General features: G+C 42.0%; 1 long non-coding RNA gene across 1 annotated transcript; it reads right to left on the minus strand.

Annotated features, from left to right (window-relative positions):
- Positions 1-10,873: 10,873 nt before the first annotated feature.
- On the minus strand, positions 10,874-17,854 carry LOC117355140. The gene is made up of 3 exons (XR_004538309.1): positions 17,414-17,854; positions 15,121-15,204; positions 10,874-13,187 (listed from the first exon to the last, which is right to left on the minus strand). It is a non-coding gene; the product is annotated as an uncharacterized LOC117355140 (long non-coding RNA).
- Between the last annotated feature and the right edge of the window lie 431 nt (positions 17,855-18,285).

Here is an 18,285-nt window from a genome sequence, read left to right on the forward strand (position 1 = left end):
TAGAGGGTTTCAATGTCTTAGGAGGTGGTGGAGTTCTGGTAGGAGGGACTGGGCATCACTCCTGCTGGGGGATATTTCCTTTCTCAGGGGGTGGGGGTTTCCGGCAGGAGGGACTGGATATCTCTCCTGTTGGGGGATGTATTGGGGAAGGGGGTTACGGCAGGAGGAACTGAGCATCTTTCCTACCAGGGGATGTCTTTGGATGGTGGCGGCAGGAGGAATTGGGCATTCCTCCTGCCACGGACATTCAAGGGTGGGGGCAGCTTTGTGGGTTCCAGCAGGAGGAATTGGGCACCCCCCTCTGCTGGTAGTCTTTACGGGGGGGGGGGGGGGGAAGGGAACGGGTTCCCTGCCATTAAACTGATCACGGCAAGGAGTTTCCCTTGCCGCGATCAGCTCAGCGGCAACCCGATTCTCTAACCAGAATCTGTGACACGGACGCTGGTTAAAGAATCGTGGTGCTAGGCAGGCTTAGGCATCTGTCTGTGAGGACAGACACGATTCTATATAGGATACCCATGTGCGATTCTCAAAAGCTGCTTAGGCGGCTTCTGAGACTGGGCATCCTATACAGAATCCGGTCCTTATAGTGTATAGTCTATTATTTATATTCTGCCTTTAAGCAAGGCGAATTACAACCAGACACACAGAATTAAAAAATAACAAAACAAAACAAACATGTCATTTGGGGCCAGAACTGTTTTAACAATGAAGTGTCATGAAGGCGTGGAGGGGCATAATCGAAAGGGACATCTAAGTCCGTTTACGTCCATCTCGCAAGTCGTCCAATGTTAAAAAGAGCCTAAGACGCATTTTCGAAAGATACGTCCAAGTGTTTTTTACTTTTGAAAATCGTCTAATTATACATCCTGCCGATCTGATCGTCTAAACCGCTAAATCGTCCATCTTTATACCACATTTCCATCCAACTTTCCGTCCAAGTCCAAAACGCCTAGAACAAGCCCTGTTGGACTTGGGAGGAGTCTGCAAAGTGATGGATTGAATACCCAGACATGCCACCTAAATAGTGGGGTACCTTACAGGGCACTGCTGTGAACTTCACAAAAAGGGTGCCATGACTTCTCCTCACTACAGCTCCCTTATAGGTGATGGTGAGCCCCCCCAAACCACCTCCAGAATCCCCTCTGGACTGGAAGACTAAGCTTTCCTATGCCAGGCGGCCAGGTGATGATGGTCTGGAGGCTGAAATTTAAAGTTGTGAATAAAATTTTTATGGGGGTGGGAGAGGGTGGTGATCACTGGGGTAGTGTGTGGGGGTCTGTGTTATGTGTTTTCAGTGCTTATCTGGTGAGTTTAGGTGGGTGTTTGTGACTTAGACCATGTTTTACATGGTCTAAGTCACAACGTCCAAGTTCTGTCTAGGCTCCGTAAAAATTTTGGTTATACATGCTGCACGACTATGTCTAAGCTGGCCCAGGTCCTGCCCATGTCTCCTGAAATACCCCGTTTAGCTGTGGACACTGAGCGACACTTTGAAGGCCTAGGTTGTTTAGAAATACGTCCAAAACCCGGTTTTATTATCAGCGCTTGGACGTATTTGAGAAACGTTCGTTCAAGTGCCAACTTAGGCCGGTTCTTGGATATTTTTCTCTTTCGATTATGAGCCCCATAGTGCTTAAACTGACATAACATAGCATTATTCTTTATTTATATACAGCAATATGCCTTTCGATTTAATGCGGATACAGAAAAATAGGTACATCAAAGAAGAAGAAAATATTAACATTGAAAATTAATAGATCCACTTGTATGTGGTATTAAAGCACATAGAATTCCCTATCTGTCCCAAATAGGGATCACAATAAAAGCTAAAGTGCCTGAGAAGTGAATGGTATGAACTATACATAATAGAAAAGGAGATAAATGAAACAGGAAGGAAGCATTTCAGATCTCAGGCAGGAGAGTAAATGCCTAAAAGGAAAGGTATAATATGTTATACAATATATAATATAGTACACTGTTCCAATATAGGTACAGTTACAAATCAAAACTTACACATAAAAAGAATAATACAAGGTAGCATATTAAGCAAATTAAAATGAAATCAGAAAAAGTTAGTGAGGGGAACAAGCATACCTTTAGTCCAGAGCAAATAGGACCAATTCCACTCCTTGCAAGCATTCATGGACGGGATCCTCGTGATGAGGCAACACCTCAGCATCAGCACTGGAATAGCCCACCGAGATGCCGCCGAAACAGACCCTGCCCAACACCATGGCTAGTAGTATCAGGGAAGAGCAGCGATCTCCCACTCCGAAGAGGCATCCCAAGGAAGCAGCAACCCCCTGCCCTCACACGTTGGGCCACAGCATGCAAACTAGATTCCGGTAGACAAGGGGCATGGGGGGGCCAAGAAAGGCATCACCCCAATGAGAAGGACAGGGCCTGATGCCGTGCACCAGAGGAACAGCCACCAGCAGCAAGGCAGAGACCAGAAGGAACTCCCGGCACACCGCACCTCCCAAGTCTTCCACATGCTCATCCACATTGCCAGGTAGAGATGGAAGCAGCAAAGGAGGCCACCACACAGCACAGCTGGTGAGCAAGGTCGAAGAATTCTGACCAGATAACCAGAATGTAATAGCACATATCTGTCTGTTTGATAGCTTCAGAGGTTGTGGCCAGTCCTAGCAGAGCAGCAAGGTTTTTTGAGTAGCCTAGTGGGCAGTGTTGTGAATTATAGAGATGGTGACTCAGCCATATATCCCATTCTAACTACTACATTTATGGTAGAATATGTGAGCCTTCCAAAATCCACCCAAATGTCACTGTATACAATATCTACACATAGGTGAGTCCTGGAGGCATAAGGTTATAGTTATAGTTATCTATATTTGATTTACTGCCTTTCCTCAATGGATATCTAGCCCTCAGTGTGCCTAAATTTTGGCACCATTTATTGAATTTACCTGATACTGTACAAATACGCTTCCCAGTTAGGGCATCAATTGATGAAATCTATGATAACATGTCATGGGAGGATAAAGAATTGAATGAGATTAACCATTGGAAAACACAACCAAGTAAAATAAAGATTATCTGGGTAGAGAGGGCAGTGAAACATATAAGACAAGATAGGGTCCTATGGCAAATGGATTTGTTACTAATTTGAAAATAGAAATAAAGAGTTCAGTAGTATTGTTTGACTTAGGCCAGACTATGAGGAAGCAAGTGTCAAAAGTCACAAAGTTTAGATCTGCACTTAGGACTCGTTTTACAAAGCTGTACTAGAGGTTTCTACCACAGGTCAGTGAGGTAAATTCTCCAATGTTCATAGAAATTCCTATGAGCGTCGGAGCATTTACCTCGCCAGACTGCGGTAGAAACCTCAAGTACAGTTTTGTAAAATCCTTAGCTTTGTAAAAGCCAGCGGTAATTTGTCAAATTTGATCATTTATATCAAAGGATAATTTGAAATCAATTGTATAAGCAGTGAGGATATCACAATTAAATTATTGTAATTTAGTTTATTTGGGCTAGGTAAAAAAGTTAAGCATAAATCTTCAATTAGCACAGAACACTGCAGCAAAAGTAATTACAAGAGCTACTAAATGTGATTGTGCCACTCTGATATTATATGAATTAGACTAGTTGCCAGCAGTGCAAAGAATAAACTTTAAGCTTCTGGTGACAGGACATACAATTAATTGGGGAGAAGCATTGCAACATCATAATACATCTCTGAATATTGATGCTCATTAAGATTGGATGCCGATTTTCATTTATTAATTTATGCATTGATTTAATAGGATGTATTTGCACAACAACTTTATTACATGAGCCAAAAAATTAGCTGCATGCACAGATTATTTATTTTGCAGCACTGCAGACACAGCATCAGAAAACCAGATTCTGTCTGAGTGGCATAGCTTTTTCCTGAAAAATATATAGAGTTTATCTGAAATAAATGAATATAAAAACATAAGAATTGCCATACTGGGATAGACCAAAGGTCCACTAAGGGCTCCTTTTATCAAGCCGCGCTAGCGGTTTAACGCGTGTAATACCATGCGCTAAACCGCCGGTCGCGCTAGCTGCTACCGCCTCCCTTGAGCAGGCGGTAGTTTTTAGGCCAGCGCGGAGGTTAACGCCTGATGAAACGTCGCGCGCGTTAACCCCGCTAGTGCGGCTTGATAAAAGGAGCCCTAAGTCCAGTATCCTTTTTCCAACAGTGGCCAACCCAGGTCCCAATTCACAAGTATTGAGCTAGATCTCAAGTAGTAAAACAGATTTTATGTTGGTTATCCTAGGAATAAGCAGTAGACTGACAGCTTGTTGGATAATTGAAAAGCTGAATGAAACAAGAAAAGTGGATGAGAGATAAAATGGAAGTATACTGAATGCATGTTTCAAAAGAGGAAACATTATAAAATAATTTAAAACTTAATCCGCCTCAGACTTATCCAGATTCAATTTTAGGCCAGAATAGTCACCATATTCCCTAATGAGCATTAATACCATGGGTAGGGAAGTCCGAGGCGCTTGAATATGAACCAATAAATCATCAGCAAAAGCCGCAAGTTTGAATTCCAGATCACTGATACCCACCGCTGGAACATCCGAATAGAGAATGACACGGGGAAAAAATCTGTCCCCGTCACTGCCCCATCCCATTGCTGAATAATAACACTTTCCTCCGGAAGAAATTGTTTATACTTTAAACAAAGAGATCTGATATGTCCATTTCCAAAGTCAAAGTCACATTGTGATTTTGCTGTCCAGTCAAACATAGTAACATAGTAGATGACGGCAGATAAAGACCCGAATGGTCCATCCAGTCTGCCCAACCTGATTCAATTTAAATTTTTTTTATTTTTTATTTTTTTCTTCTTAGCTATTTCTGGGCGAGAATCCAAAGCTTTACCCGGTACTGTGCTTGGGTTCCAACTGCCGAAATCTCTGTTAAGACTTACTCCAGCCCATCTACAACCTCCCAGCCATTGAAGCCCTCCCCTGCCCATCCTCCTCCAAACGGCCATACACAGACGCAGACCGTACAAGTCTGCCCAGTAACTGGCCTAGTTCAATCTTTAATATTATTTTCTGATTCTAAATCTTCTGTGTTCATCCCACCTTCTTTGAACTCAGTCACAGTTTTACTCTCCACCACCTCTCTCGGGAGCGCATTCCAGGCATCCACCACCCTCTCCGTAAAGTAGAATTTCCTAACATTGCCCCTGAATCTACCACCCCTCAACCTCAAATTATGTCCTCTGGTTTTACCATTTTCCTTTCGTAATGTAATCTCCCCTGTCTCTCCTTTCCTCTAGGGTATACATATTCAGGGCTTCCAGTCTCTCCTCATACGTCTTCTGGCGCAAGCCTCCTATCATTTTTGTTGCCCTCCTCTGGACCGCCTCAAGTCTTCTTACGTCTTTCGCCAGATACGGTCTCCAAAACTGAACACAGTACTCCAAGTGGGGCCTCACCAATGACCTGTACAGGGGCATCAACACCTTCTTCCTTCTACTGACTACGCCTCTCTTTATACAGCCCAGAATCCTTCTGGCAGCAGCCACTGCCTTGTCACACTGTTTTTTCGCCTTTAGATCTTCGGACACTATCACCCCAAGGTCCCTCTCCCCGTCCGTGCATATCAGCTTCTCTCCTCCCAGCATATACGGTTCCTTCCTATTATTAATCCCCAAATGCATTACTCTGCATTTCTTTGCATTGAATTTTAGTTGCCAGGCATTAGACCATTCCTCTAACTTTTGCAGATCCTTTTTCATATTCTCCACTCCCTCTTCGGTGTCTACTCTGTTACAAATCTTGGTATCATCTGCAAAAAGGCACACTTTTCCTTCTAACCCTTCAGCAATGTCACTTACATACATATTGAACAGGATTGGCCCCAGCACCGAACCATGAGGGACTCCACTAGTCACCTTTCCTTCCTTCGAGCGACTTCCATTAACTACCACCCTCTGGCGTCTGTCCGACAGCCAGTTTCTGACCCAGTTCACCACTTTGGGTCCTAACTTCAGCCCTTCAGGTTTGTTCAACAGCCTCCTATGAGGAACTGTATCAAAGGCTTTGCTGAAATCCAAGTAAATTACATCTAGCATATGTCCTCGATCCAGCTCTTTGGTCACCCAATCAAAAAATTCAATCAGGTTCGTTTGGCACGATTTACCTTTTGTAAAGCCATGTTGCCTCGGATCCTGTAACCCATTAGATTCAAGGAAATACACTATCCTTTCTTTCAGCAACACTTCCATTATTTTTCCAACAACTGAAGTGAGGCTCACCGGCCTGTAGTTTCCTGCTTCATCCCTGTGACCACTTTTATGAATAGGGACCACATCCGCTCTCCTCCAATCCCCAGGAATCACTCCCGTCTCCAGAGATTTGTTGAACAAGTCTTTAATAGGACTCGCCAGAACCTCTCTGAGCTCCCTTAGTATCCTGGGATGGATCCCGTCTGGTCCCATCGCTTTGTCCACCTTCAGTTTTTCAAGTTGCTCATAAACACCCTCCTCCGTGAACGGCGCAGAATCTACTCCATTTTCTCGTGTAACTTTGCCAGACAATCTCGGTCCTTCTCCAGGATTTTCTTCTGTGAACACAGAACAGAAGTATTTGTTTAGCACATTTGCTTTCTCTTCATCACTCTCTACATATTTGTTCCCAGCATCTTTTAGCCTAGCAATTCCATTTTTTATCTTCCTCCTTTCACTAATATATCTGAAAAAATTTTTATCTCCCTTTTTTACATTTTTAGCCATTTGTTCTTCCGCCTGTGCCTTCGCCAAACATATCTCTCTCTTGGCTTCTTTCAGTTTCACCCTGTAGTCCTTTCTGCTCTCCTCTTCTTTGGTTTTTTTATATTTCATGAACGCCAACTCTTTCGCCTTTATTTTCTCAGCCACTAGGTTGGAGAACCATATCGGCTTCCTTTTTCTCTTGTTTTTATTGATTTTCTTCACAGAAAGATCCGTAGCCATTTTTATCGCTCCTTTCAGCTTAGACCACTGTCTTTCCACTTCTCTTATGTCCTCCCATCCTAACAGCTCTTTCTTCAGGTACTTTCCCATTGCATTAAAGTCCGTACGTTTGAAATCTAGGACTTTAAGTATCGTGCGGCCGCTCTCCACTTTAGCCGTTATATCAAACCAAACCGTTTGATGATCGCTACTACCCAGGTGAGCACCCACTCGAACATTAGAGATACTCTCTCCATTTGTGAGGACCAGATCCAATATCGCTTTTTCCCTTGTGGGTTCCATCACTATTTGTCTGAGCAGAGCCTCTTGAAAGGCATCCACAATCTCCCTACTTCTTTCCGATTCCGCAAACGGAACATTCCAGTCCGCATCCGGCAGGTTGAAATCTCCCAACAGCAGAACCTCCTCTTTCCTTCCAAACTTTTGGATATCCACAATCAGATCCTTATCAATTTGCTGCGATTGAGTCGGAGGTCTGTAGACTACACCCACGTAGATAGAAGTTCCATCTTCTCTTTTCAGAGCAATCCATATCGCTTCTTCCTCTCCCCATGTCCCTTGCATTTCAGTCGCTTGGATATTGATCTTTACATAGAGAGCTACTCCTCCACCTTTATGACCATCTCTGTCCTTCCTAAAAAGATTATATCCCGGTATGTTTGCATCCCATCCATGTGATTCACTGAACCATGTCTCTGTGATAGCAACAATATCTAGATCTGCCTCTAATATCAGGGCTTGCAGGTCATGAACTTTGTTGCTTAGACTGCGAGCATTTGTGGTCATCGCTTTCCAGCTATTTTTCAGCGATAATCTCCTTTTTCGTATGGATTTTTGTGTCGTTTCATTTTCCGTTGCAATACTAAGAAATGAGTTGCTGATATTGCTTATGTTGCAGCCTTTACTACTATCACATCTTTTCTTTTGCCGGGGGTGGTCTCTATAATTGTCCTTCGTACATACACCACCCCCACCTTCTAGTTTAAATGCCTAGAAAAATATTGTCTAAATTTCTCTGCAAGGTTTCTTTTTCCTGCTGTAGTAATATGTAGCCCATCAGTGCAATATAGCTTCTTGTCCTTCCATGTATTTCCCCATCCTCCTATGTACCTGAAGCCTTCTTGATGACACCAGGCTCTGAGCCATCTATTAAAGTCCTCTGTGTTTTTCACTCTTTGCTCTCCTTTTCCATATGCAGGCAGTATCCAAAAGCAGACCATTCCTCAACTTCATTTTCAGGAAATCTTTCACCCAGATACAAACATAGGACGTTGATGAAGGTTAATATGGAATTAGTATCCACTGAAACTTTTTCTCCAGACCTCATCCTGTTGTCAAGAAGACTGTTGACTTTATCACTCCACTTAACCTTGTCGCCTAAGTATTGCATTCGAAGTTTGTTCAATTTACCCTGTGCAAGATGATAAGCTTCCAATGGTGTCAAACCACGTTTTTGAAATGCCATGGTTAAGGAAGCCAGTTCTGATAAGACATCATTCAAAACTCCAAGTGTAATATGAAATTGTTCACTGTTCAGCTTCTTATAGCAGTAGTTTGCAATAGGATCATTATCTTTGTCTTCTTCAAAATATTTTAACAGGGGATCATAATTTCAAATAATTGCTTTAAATGCAAAGTGTCTAGATAACCACCACATTTCATTCAGAGGTCTGAAAGCAATTGATTCACATTCAGATGCATCTGCTATTTCTTGAAATTTGCATCGTTTAGTAGAAGACCGACAGAACACTGTGTACACAGTTCTCATTACAGTTTCTACTTCTTTAATCAATTTTACTTCTTTCCATGAATCAGAAAGTTCCAAATCTTCCCGATGTGCAACACAATGTTGCTGCACTAAATGTGGAATGTCTTTTTTCAGATGTGCTGCAAGTACTATCTGTTTTGCCCAACATAATAGAGGCACCATCACAGGTGAACATAACCACTATATTCAGGTCAAGTTCATGTTTCCTATAGAATTCCCTAATTGCTGTTACTATTGATGTAGCATCACATGCTTCCAACTGTAGCATCCCACCAAATGATGTCCTATACTCATTTGAATTGACTGGCCGATATTTAAAGTAGAGTATTAAGTACTTGTTGACAGAAATGTTTGTGCTTTCATCAACAGTTAACGTATGATACGTTGCTAATTTAATGTCTGCCATACGATCATCTTGCACGATGCCATTGATAATTCCAAGAAATTCAAACGCATAGTTTTTGCTTCTCCAGCTATCAGGTATACTAACATACTTCGCCATGTGCTCATTGATATCTTGAACAGAGAGCATTGAGATATTCATCTTAATGGCCAGCACAAAACTGTCGACAAGAACCTTAATTTCATCAGGACTGGAACGCTTTCATTCATTACTAATTTGCCTGTTTTCTCTTTTGGTTGGACTTTCAAGCAATATGTTAACCAGTCCCCTCTTAAAATCGGATTTTTACTTCTGAGTTTCCTAATACTGTTGGTATGAGATTTACTTGCTAGATGGTGTTTCAGAAAGTCCAGTTTCCAAACATCATCCCATATTTTTCCAGTAGAGAATTTTTCAGTTGCTTTGGCATCTTGACAATAACAACACACAACTCCATCATCTTCATTATAGGTAAATATTTCACATAGTCGAACACGCATTGTATTTCGAGATTCCGGTGTCTCCGTTTCAAAAATTTCTTCAAGCCATTCAGAACTAAAAGCTGTTGCAGCTCTCGCGTTTTACACTTTTCATCATTTGCGGTTTAGACATTTTAAGAGTTATATCTGGTTGCAATTTAATAAACGAATACAGTTATACAACCGTAGTACCATGCTGCACACTACGATTCCACAAAATAAACAATATGGGGGAACTTCAGGAAGTCAAAGAATCGGAAGTGTTTCATATCCTATAGGCCATAGGCTATGGCCCTATGGGGCACATGACGTGTCAAGTTCAACTGCCAAAGATAACGGAATCATGTGAATGACTTAAAATTTATATTATAGCGCTTCAATAAATGTGATAAATGGGAAATCGGAACAGCTGGTCTTCTGCAACATTTCATTTTAGCAGTGAAAATCATTTTAGGCAAAAAAAAATTTTTGTGCGCACTATTTTAATTTGTGTGCACGGGTTCGGCAAGTTGTGTGCGCGTGCAAAAGCGCACAGCTTAGAGGGAACAGTGGCCCCAGGGACAGAGCCAATTGCAAATTGGTTTGTAACCACTGTTCCAAGAAGCAGACCAAGTCTCCCTCTGGAAGGGACTCAGGAAATCCCATAAAGCGGAGGTTGTTATGGCTCTCTAAGTCATCAATATGATCTTCCAAACTGTGCAGCCACTCCGCGTGGCTCTGCACTATATTCTGCACTTCCAGGCAACAGTCCTCAATATCACTGAGATGCTGTTGAAAGGCCCCAAGCTCTCGGCTTACCTCCTCTATTTTGCCCTGCACGCTTTCCTGCTTGCGATTAATCGGCAGCAGACACTTGTCTAAAATAGACTCCAGGGAAGCCGTCACTTCCAGGGTTATTTAAGAAACCCACACTGGGGCAGTAGAGGGGCGCAGCCATCTTGTCCTCTGACCCCTTCGCTCGGTCCTTCTCCTTCCAACTAAACTTGCTGGTCATCAGTCAGCTGTTCTCTGTCCGGCAAAAGCCCCGATGTTCACACACTCGTAGAGGGAGTCGGTAGAAAGAAAAAGAGAATTTTTCAAGCAGACTATAGGTTAGTGCTCGGGTGGGCAGTAGGAGTGTCACGGATCAGAGACCACTCCCGAGCATAGTGTCACGTGACTCCTCACTAGTCTGCTTTAATGAATTAACTTATTTATTTAATTCGATTTCTATCCCATCCTCCCAGTAGCTCAGAACGGGTTACAAGCCAACATTCACAGTAGAATACATTTGGACAGTAACTTAAGTACAAGTTAAGAAGAATGGAGAAGAGAGTGTAGAAAGGAAGGGGGAATTTAAGGGGGGAAGGGGGGTTGATTGCAGTTTGAATTTTAGTTGAAGCGGAGGGTCTTCACCGCTTTTCGGAAGGTCATCAATGAGTTCTGTAATCTGATTTGTGGGGGGAGTTTGTTCCAGAGTTGGGGAATAAAGTGGCTGTAGGAGCATTTGCGGGCAATTTCTCACAGGAGAGACCTTCCTGAGGGGATGCATAGGTATTTCTCCATTTCAGAGCAGAGGAGGCTGATGGGGGTATACAAGGTTAGCTTGGATCATATGTAGGCTGGGGTGGTGGCGTAGATTATTTTATGTGCTATTACCAGGGCCTTGAATGTGCAGCGTTTGTTGATCGGAAGCCAGTGCTCTTCACGGAGGGCTGGGGAGATGGGGTCATAGTAGTTGAGGTTGTGTAGGAGACGGATTGCTGCGTTTTGAAAACGCTGGAGGCATTTGAGATCTTTTTTGGCCACTCCATTAAATAGGGAGTTGCAGTAATCTATCCTGGAGAGAACATAGACATAGAGGAGTTGGGCTAGGTCTGGTTTGGAGATGTAGGGTTTGATCCTTCTCAGTTGGCGGAGGTAGTAGAAGGAGGTGGAAACTACTTGAAATATGTGGGTGGACAGGGACAGGTGGCCGTCTAATGTTACTCCTAGGCTGTGTCCCTGATCTGCTGCTATTAGTGAGGTCAAATCCCATGATAGTGTTGGGCGTGTGTATTTGGTATTTTTTTTCCTGATCCATAAGAGTTCAGTCTTGAAGGTGTTCAGCTGTAATTTGTAGTTTGTCATCTAGGTAAGAAAGGCAGAGTTGGAGGTTGGCGATTTGGGATGATTGGTTTTCGCCTAGTGGGAGGAGTAGCTGGATGTCATTGGCTTAGGAGTGGATTTTAATGTTGTACTTCTGGGCTGTATCGATGACAGGTCTGATAAAGGTGGTGGTCGACAGTGTCAAAGGCAGCACTGAGGTCTAGTAGGACCAGTAAGGCCTTTGTCGAGTATCGAACAGCTGTTATCTATGATATCCAGGAGTACTGACTCTGTGCTGTGGCCTGTTTGGAAGCCAGATTGTGTAGGGGACAAGGCAGCTTGTTCTTCTATGAAAGTGTGTAATTGGCAGAGCACTATTCGTTCTAGGGGTTTGGAGACAAATGGGAAGTTGGAGACTGGCCGGTAGTTGCCGGGTTCGTTAGGGTCGAGGGTGGGTTTCTTGAGTGTAGGTTTGATAATAGCTGACTTCCAGCTGAGTGGTACTGTCCCTGTGGAGAGGGAGGAGTTAATGAAAGGGAGGATAGATTCCGCCATGGTATCTTCTGTGGATAGTAGGGGGCTGGATGGTTAGGGGCCAAGGATAGTGCCAGAGGGCTTGAGTCCTCTCAGGGTTTCGAGAACCTCAGCATGTGTGGTCATGTGAAGTTGGGATAGAGTGGCAGAGGATGGAGTATTGGGGTTGAGTTGGGGGTATGGTGTGTGGGGGGGGTTAGTGCTGGTGTTGGTGTCAAGATTATTGTGGATGGGTTGTACCTTGGACTAGAAGAAGTCCGAGAAAGTCTCACTATCAAGTTCATTTGGGTTGTTGTGTCTTTTTCCTTGGGCGTTGGTGAAGAGCTGGTTTGTAAGGGCAAACAGTTGTTTGGATCTAGCTGGGACTTTTTGTAGGATGTGAGAGTAGTAGGCTTTCTTTGCTTCTAGGATGGCAGCTTTGTAGGTAGGTGGCAGATGTGTTTTCCCAGTGAGCTTTGGATTGTGAATTTGGGTGCTTGATCCAGTTTCTTTCTGCTTTCCTCAGTGATCTTTTTATGGATTGGAGGTCGCTGGTGTACCAGGGAGCAGGTGTTTTGTTAGTGGTTATTCATGTTGTTTTTGTATGAGCGAGGCTTTTCTAGAGGGAATGGAAGTTGGGATGCCAGGTGGAGGCTGCTAGGTCAATGGAGTGGGGATGTTGGGTGCAGGTTTTGTTTAGACTGTGAATGTCTGTGGCCATGACTGAGTTAGGGATTTGACGTTGGGTTGGTTGTCTTCCCTAAAGTGCTGTGAATGCCCCATCAGTTGATTCAGAGGTTTTCTAACAAGCTTTCATTAATGTGTGTTAGGTGCCATTGACTCAGGTACGAGTCCTAGCTACTGGATGAGTTAATGATCCAGAAAGAAGTCAGTCAAGTGCTAGTCCGACAAGGTCCTCCAGTATCATCCTTTTAATAGTTGTCAACATATCCATCCATGTAGCTGCATGTTGTCCTCTTCACGCAGTTCCTTCGATCTTCCCAACAAATCTGCTTTAATGTAGATGTTGAAAATTTATTAGGTGCAACTGCAAAATCTTAATATGACATAGCATTCTAAATTATTTTAGCAACATGTATACAAACTGTCATGCCAGCAAAGTTTGCTGTTTGAATCAGATCTTAAGAGCTCTACAAAGTGTGATAGATGCTGTATGAAATCAAATTCAAGTTTTATTTATTTCTCTGGGTTTTTTTTCCAGAGTGCAAAAAGTCTGATCCAATTAGAAACCTGTGAACACAGTATGCATTTTGTGCTGTGAGCAGCCAAGTGTCATCTGTCTGTAAAATGTAATTTCACACCAAACTGGAAATACAAATGAATTGTTTTTCATATTCTCTCTGTCTCTTTCCTGGTATATATGTTATGCTTCCAGCTGCTCAGTTATCAGTTACGCTGGCTCTGTTGTACATAGAAAATGCCAACAATTCTCAGACAATTCCAGACTGTGTCCCACATCTATATGGTGGTATATTTCATTGCAGACATGGACTCAAATAAATGTATCGATAACTTCCAAGTATGTCTCAAAACTCATGCAGCATACCATAAGCATATCACTAATTCACATTTAAGGAACCTCAGCGACACCATTCAAAGCTCAAACTTTATCATTGCTTCAAGCTTCATGTGCCAAATCGTCATCGGTTCTCTCTTCCCATATATCAGTGGTAAAGTGATATTTAAATTTAAAAATTATTAAGTTTGATATTACTCAACTTAGTTCTTGTGGTTTCAATGTCGGAGATCACAGGGGATAGTATAGGGGGAGAAAAGTAAAGAGAGATATTGGGGGGCTTCAGAATGAATGCACTTGTAAGTCAGCAAGAGGAGTTTAAACTGTATTTGGAAATGGATGGGGAGCCAATGAAATGACTTGAGGAGAGGGCTAATGTGAGAATAGCGGCTCTCACGGAATATGAGTCGAGCAGCAGAATTTTCAATGGGCTGAAGAGGCGAGAGATGGGTGTGCGGGAAGCCTAAGAGAAGTACATTGCAGTAGTCTAAGAAGGGTGTAGTTTAACTGGTGCCTAAAAAAGATAAGCACCCAAAGTTAGGCGTCTATAGCATATCAATCACCACTAAGGCCTACGTTACAGGCTCCTAAGTCCTTTATAGAATCGCACCTAGCAGCACCTAAGTCTTTCTTCATCCTTAAACACACATACTTTGGTGCTAGATGCCAAAAGGTGCCTATCTTTTGTAGAATCATGCCTAAGAGGATAGGTGTCTATCTCCTAATTATTATTATTTTTTTCAATTATGAGCTCATACTTGAAGCCAACATACTGATTAACCGCTGTGATAATTGCCCCGACGCCCATAGAAATGTAAAGGGCTTCGGGGTATTTGCTGTGCAGAAGCCACTAGTGTAGCTTTGTAAAAGGGGGAGTAAGTTAGGTGCCTATCTTTAAGAACCTCTTATAGAATTTCCCTCTCAGCTTTTTTATGTCCACTGTCAGCCTCACTGCCAGATATTAAATGTTGGGCCTTGTCTGGATACTGGAGTTGAATATCTAGTTGTGCCGGCTGCTAAAACTTATGTGGTTAAATACAATATTCATCCCTTAACTACATGAGATAGGACTGTTTTTATGCAGCCTGATTTATGTAGTTAAGAGCCAAATATTGGCACCTAACCGCTTAAGTTTCAGCTCCTCAACTTTGAAAATAACAAAAAATCACTCTCCTATAAAGTATTCAAACTCCTTAAAATGCTACATGTATCTTCATGTTTAGTCAAAAAATATGCTCAGAGACACAGAGGCAAAAACAAGGGGCGAACCTCAAGAATATCGCCTCACCACCCAATCATTGCATATAGTTGAACAAACTTGAAGAGATCGTACTTTCTTCGCTGCTTATGCAGTCTGAATGATGATATATTTAATTACTTGAATATAGCAAAAGACTTATCTTTACCGAGGGTTCCGACGTGGCCCGTTTCGTTCCTGTGTCAGGGAACTGATATGCAAGATTCAAACATTTTAAAGGTGGTGTCTGTCTCTGAAAACATAAGTGAAACCAATTAATATATTTTTATTTTACTTCAATACACTTGCAAAACCTAACACTTTACTCACTTTAAAGTTAAAATTCAAATGGCTAGACTGAGGGTACCCACCAAAAAAGAATTTAAACAGCTCCTTCAAAAATGCAGGCTGCTTCCACTGCGCTCAAAACAGTAAAAAAATGTTGTGGCGGTGATTCAAATACCAGCTGGCCATCTGACATCACAATGTCAAAATACGTGATGCCGACGCAGCAGTCAACAAATCAACCAATGGGAAAACAGAAAATACGGAGGGAGGTAAAACAAAAAAGAATGAAAAAGAATTCAAAAGAGAATAATCACTGCAGGAAGGCTCGCCACTCGATCTCACTATTTAATCCTCCTGGCTGCAATGTGCCTAAGTTAAATATCCAACTTTGTTCCCTAACACGTAGGCGCACTGCTAAATTGCCCCCACGGGGGAGAGCAGAAACTTCGAGGACAGAGAATTTCAATGATGAGATTGTACGGTGATGATCCAGCCAATGTTGAACCAGAGGGGCTTCCCGTAATTGGGTATTAATTCTGCTGATGTGCGTGTGTGTATGTGATGTACTGAAGATCCGTTTAGCATTTTAAGGAGTTTGAATACTTTATAGGAGAGTAATTTTTTGTTATTTTCAGATACTTTCCTTTAATCACTCCCAGTGATATTTGACCAAAAGTTTTTGGATTCCCCAGTATTGTTTTGCCTTAGGGCTCCTTTTACTACGCTGCGTTAGGGCTTTAACACGCGGAATGGCACACACTACATTGCCGCGCATGCTAGACCTTAACGCCAGCATTGAGCTGAGATTAGTTCTAGCCACATAGCGCACAGTAATTTCCTGCATGCGCTAAAAACGCTAATGCACCTTAGTAAAAGGAGCCCTTAGTCAACTCCTCAACTCTGGAATGCCCACAAATTATCTAATTTCAGCTCGGGCGCTAATTGCGAATATTCAGCAGCACTAACCTCTCTAGGTCCTATATATCTCTTTGAATATCAGGCGACATGTATTTAGAGCTGGCATTTCTAACTGTTACAGTTGTCCATGTCTCAACACAAAAGAAGAGGCAAAGTAAACTGCAAAATTGGTGCAGAATTAAAAAAAAAAAAAACCAACAAAAAACCCCAACAACAACCAACAAGCAGTTCAATGACTCCTCATAGACTCACATAAAGTTTTATTTAAAACATTTTTAGTACAAGTGGTTCCAAATATGGATCATCAAGACTTCAACCACCCCAAATTATATATAAATCAGCCCTCCATGCTTCGGCTACGCAAGTACAAAACCTTTGGAAGCTGGGAAAGCTGCTTTTCATTTTCACATTTGTTGTGTTAATGAGGGCTTTGTTCTGTATATGAAGTGGCTCATGCGGGAAGGTGAATGTACTGTCAGATTCACCATTGATTAATATATGTATTGTTCCTGAAGTAGATACTTGTGTTGCCGAAACATGTTCAGCTGATTTATATGTATATATTGCATATGTATTTTTTGGAGTTGAATTTGTGATGACCATATAAGGAACCACTTGTACTAACAACTTTTTAGAATAAAATTTTATAAGAGCTTAAGAGGAGCCATTGAAGTGAACTGCTGGTTTTCTTTTGTTCATGTCTACCACATGCCTATACATAGTTCGCTTTTGTTAAATGTATATGCTAGAAACTCATGCTAGAAACTCATCATACTATAAGCAAGCTGAGCATCCAAAAGAATATGGTGGCCCATGTGCTTCAAAATCTGCCCTGATTGCTTTTGACTCATGGATGGATCATGCCACCGAGTTGGCCACTGACTCAAGGCGACAAGCACAGTGAGGAATCAGACCTGTGATGTTTCATGGCAGATTGCAGGAGTGGTTTGTCATTGCCTTCCCCCGCTTTTGACTCATACATGACTGAAAAAGGAATACCAGTCTCTGTCTCCTATAAAAGTAACCGAGGCAAACCTTCTTCATGTTACAAAAGTTTATTGCATGTCACATTAGCTGTCACAAAGCTGATCTGTAATAAATTATACCATTCCCATTTATTTTTACTTTCAGTCGAGCTTCTGCAGCTGACATTTTCTTTTATGAGTCCCACAGTCAGATCTAAGAGTGCAGCTGCTTCTTATTCTTACATCTTTTAATGGCGTTAGCATTTACAGCTCAATTAGCACGTCATGTACCTGCTCTGTGACTTGTTTCCTCTTGAAGGCAAGGATATTATGGATATGACCTGCAACACAAGCGAAGAAATATTGAATATAAATTTTCAGGTAATTATCTGGTGAAAGATGTGATATATAAAAACACTACAATTGATTGCAAGAACAAAAATTCAGGTCTGTAGTTTAAAAAGGGTAGAAGTAACTATAATAATTCTAAGGACTGGTATTCAAATAGAGCTATATTTTCATGGCAGTAGGTGAAAATATAGCTCTACTCTTTGTAGAATTTCTGTTACTACTCAAACAATCTGGGGCTACAAATCGCTCTCGCTTACACTATCCCTATAGTGAAGAACATAAGAATTGCCATACTGGGACAGACTGAAGGTCCATCAAACCCAGTATCCTGTTTCCAATGACCAACCAAGGTCCCAAATATCTATCTAAATCCCAGGTAGTAAAACAGATTGTATGTTGCTTATCCTAGGAATATGCAATGGACTTCCCCAAGTCATCTCAATAATGGCCTATGAACTTCTCTTTTAGGAAATTATCCAAACTTTTTAAAACCCTGCTATGCTAACTGTTTTCACCACATTCTCCGGCAACAAATTCCAGAGTTTAATTACATGTTGTGTGAAGAAAAAGAAGGAGGGCAGAGCAAGGGCAAATCTGCAAAACTATCCAGTAGCCATATTTAACCGCTATCTAGATAAGCTATACACTTCATGTAACCTGTCGTATAGCAGTCTCCAATTATAGAGGTCATTTTAGAAGGCTTATTAATGATTTTCCTTTACGTGGGCTGATTGAAAAGTAATGCATATTTGGAAGCGTATGAATTTACTTTATCAATAACTTTATATATAATAATTTTTACGGGGGGAACA

The sequence above is a fragment of the Geotrypetes seraphini genome, chromosome 1, assembly GCF_902459505.1.
Source record: "Geotrypetes seraphini chromosome 1, aGeoSer1.1, whole genome shotgun sequence".
NCBI lineage: Eukaryota > Metazoa > Chordata > Amphibia > Gymnophiona > Dermophiidae > Geotrypetes > Geotrypetes seraphini.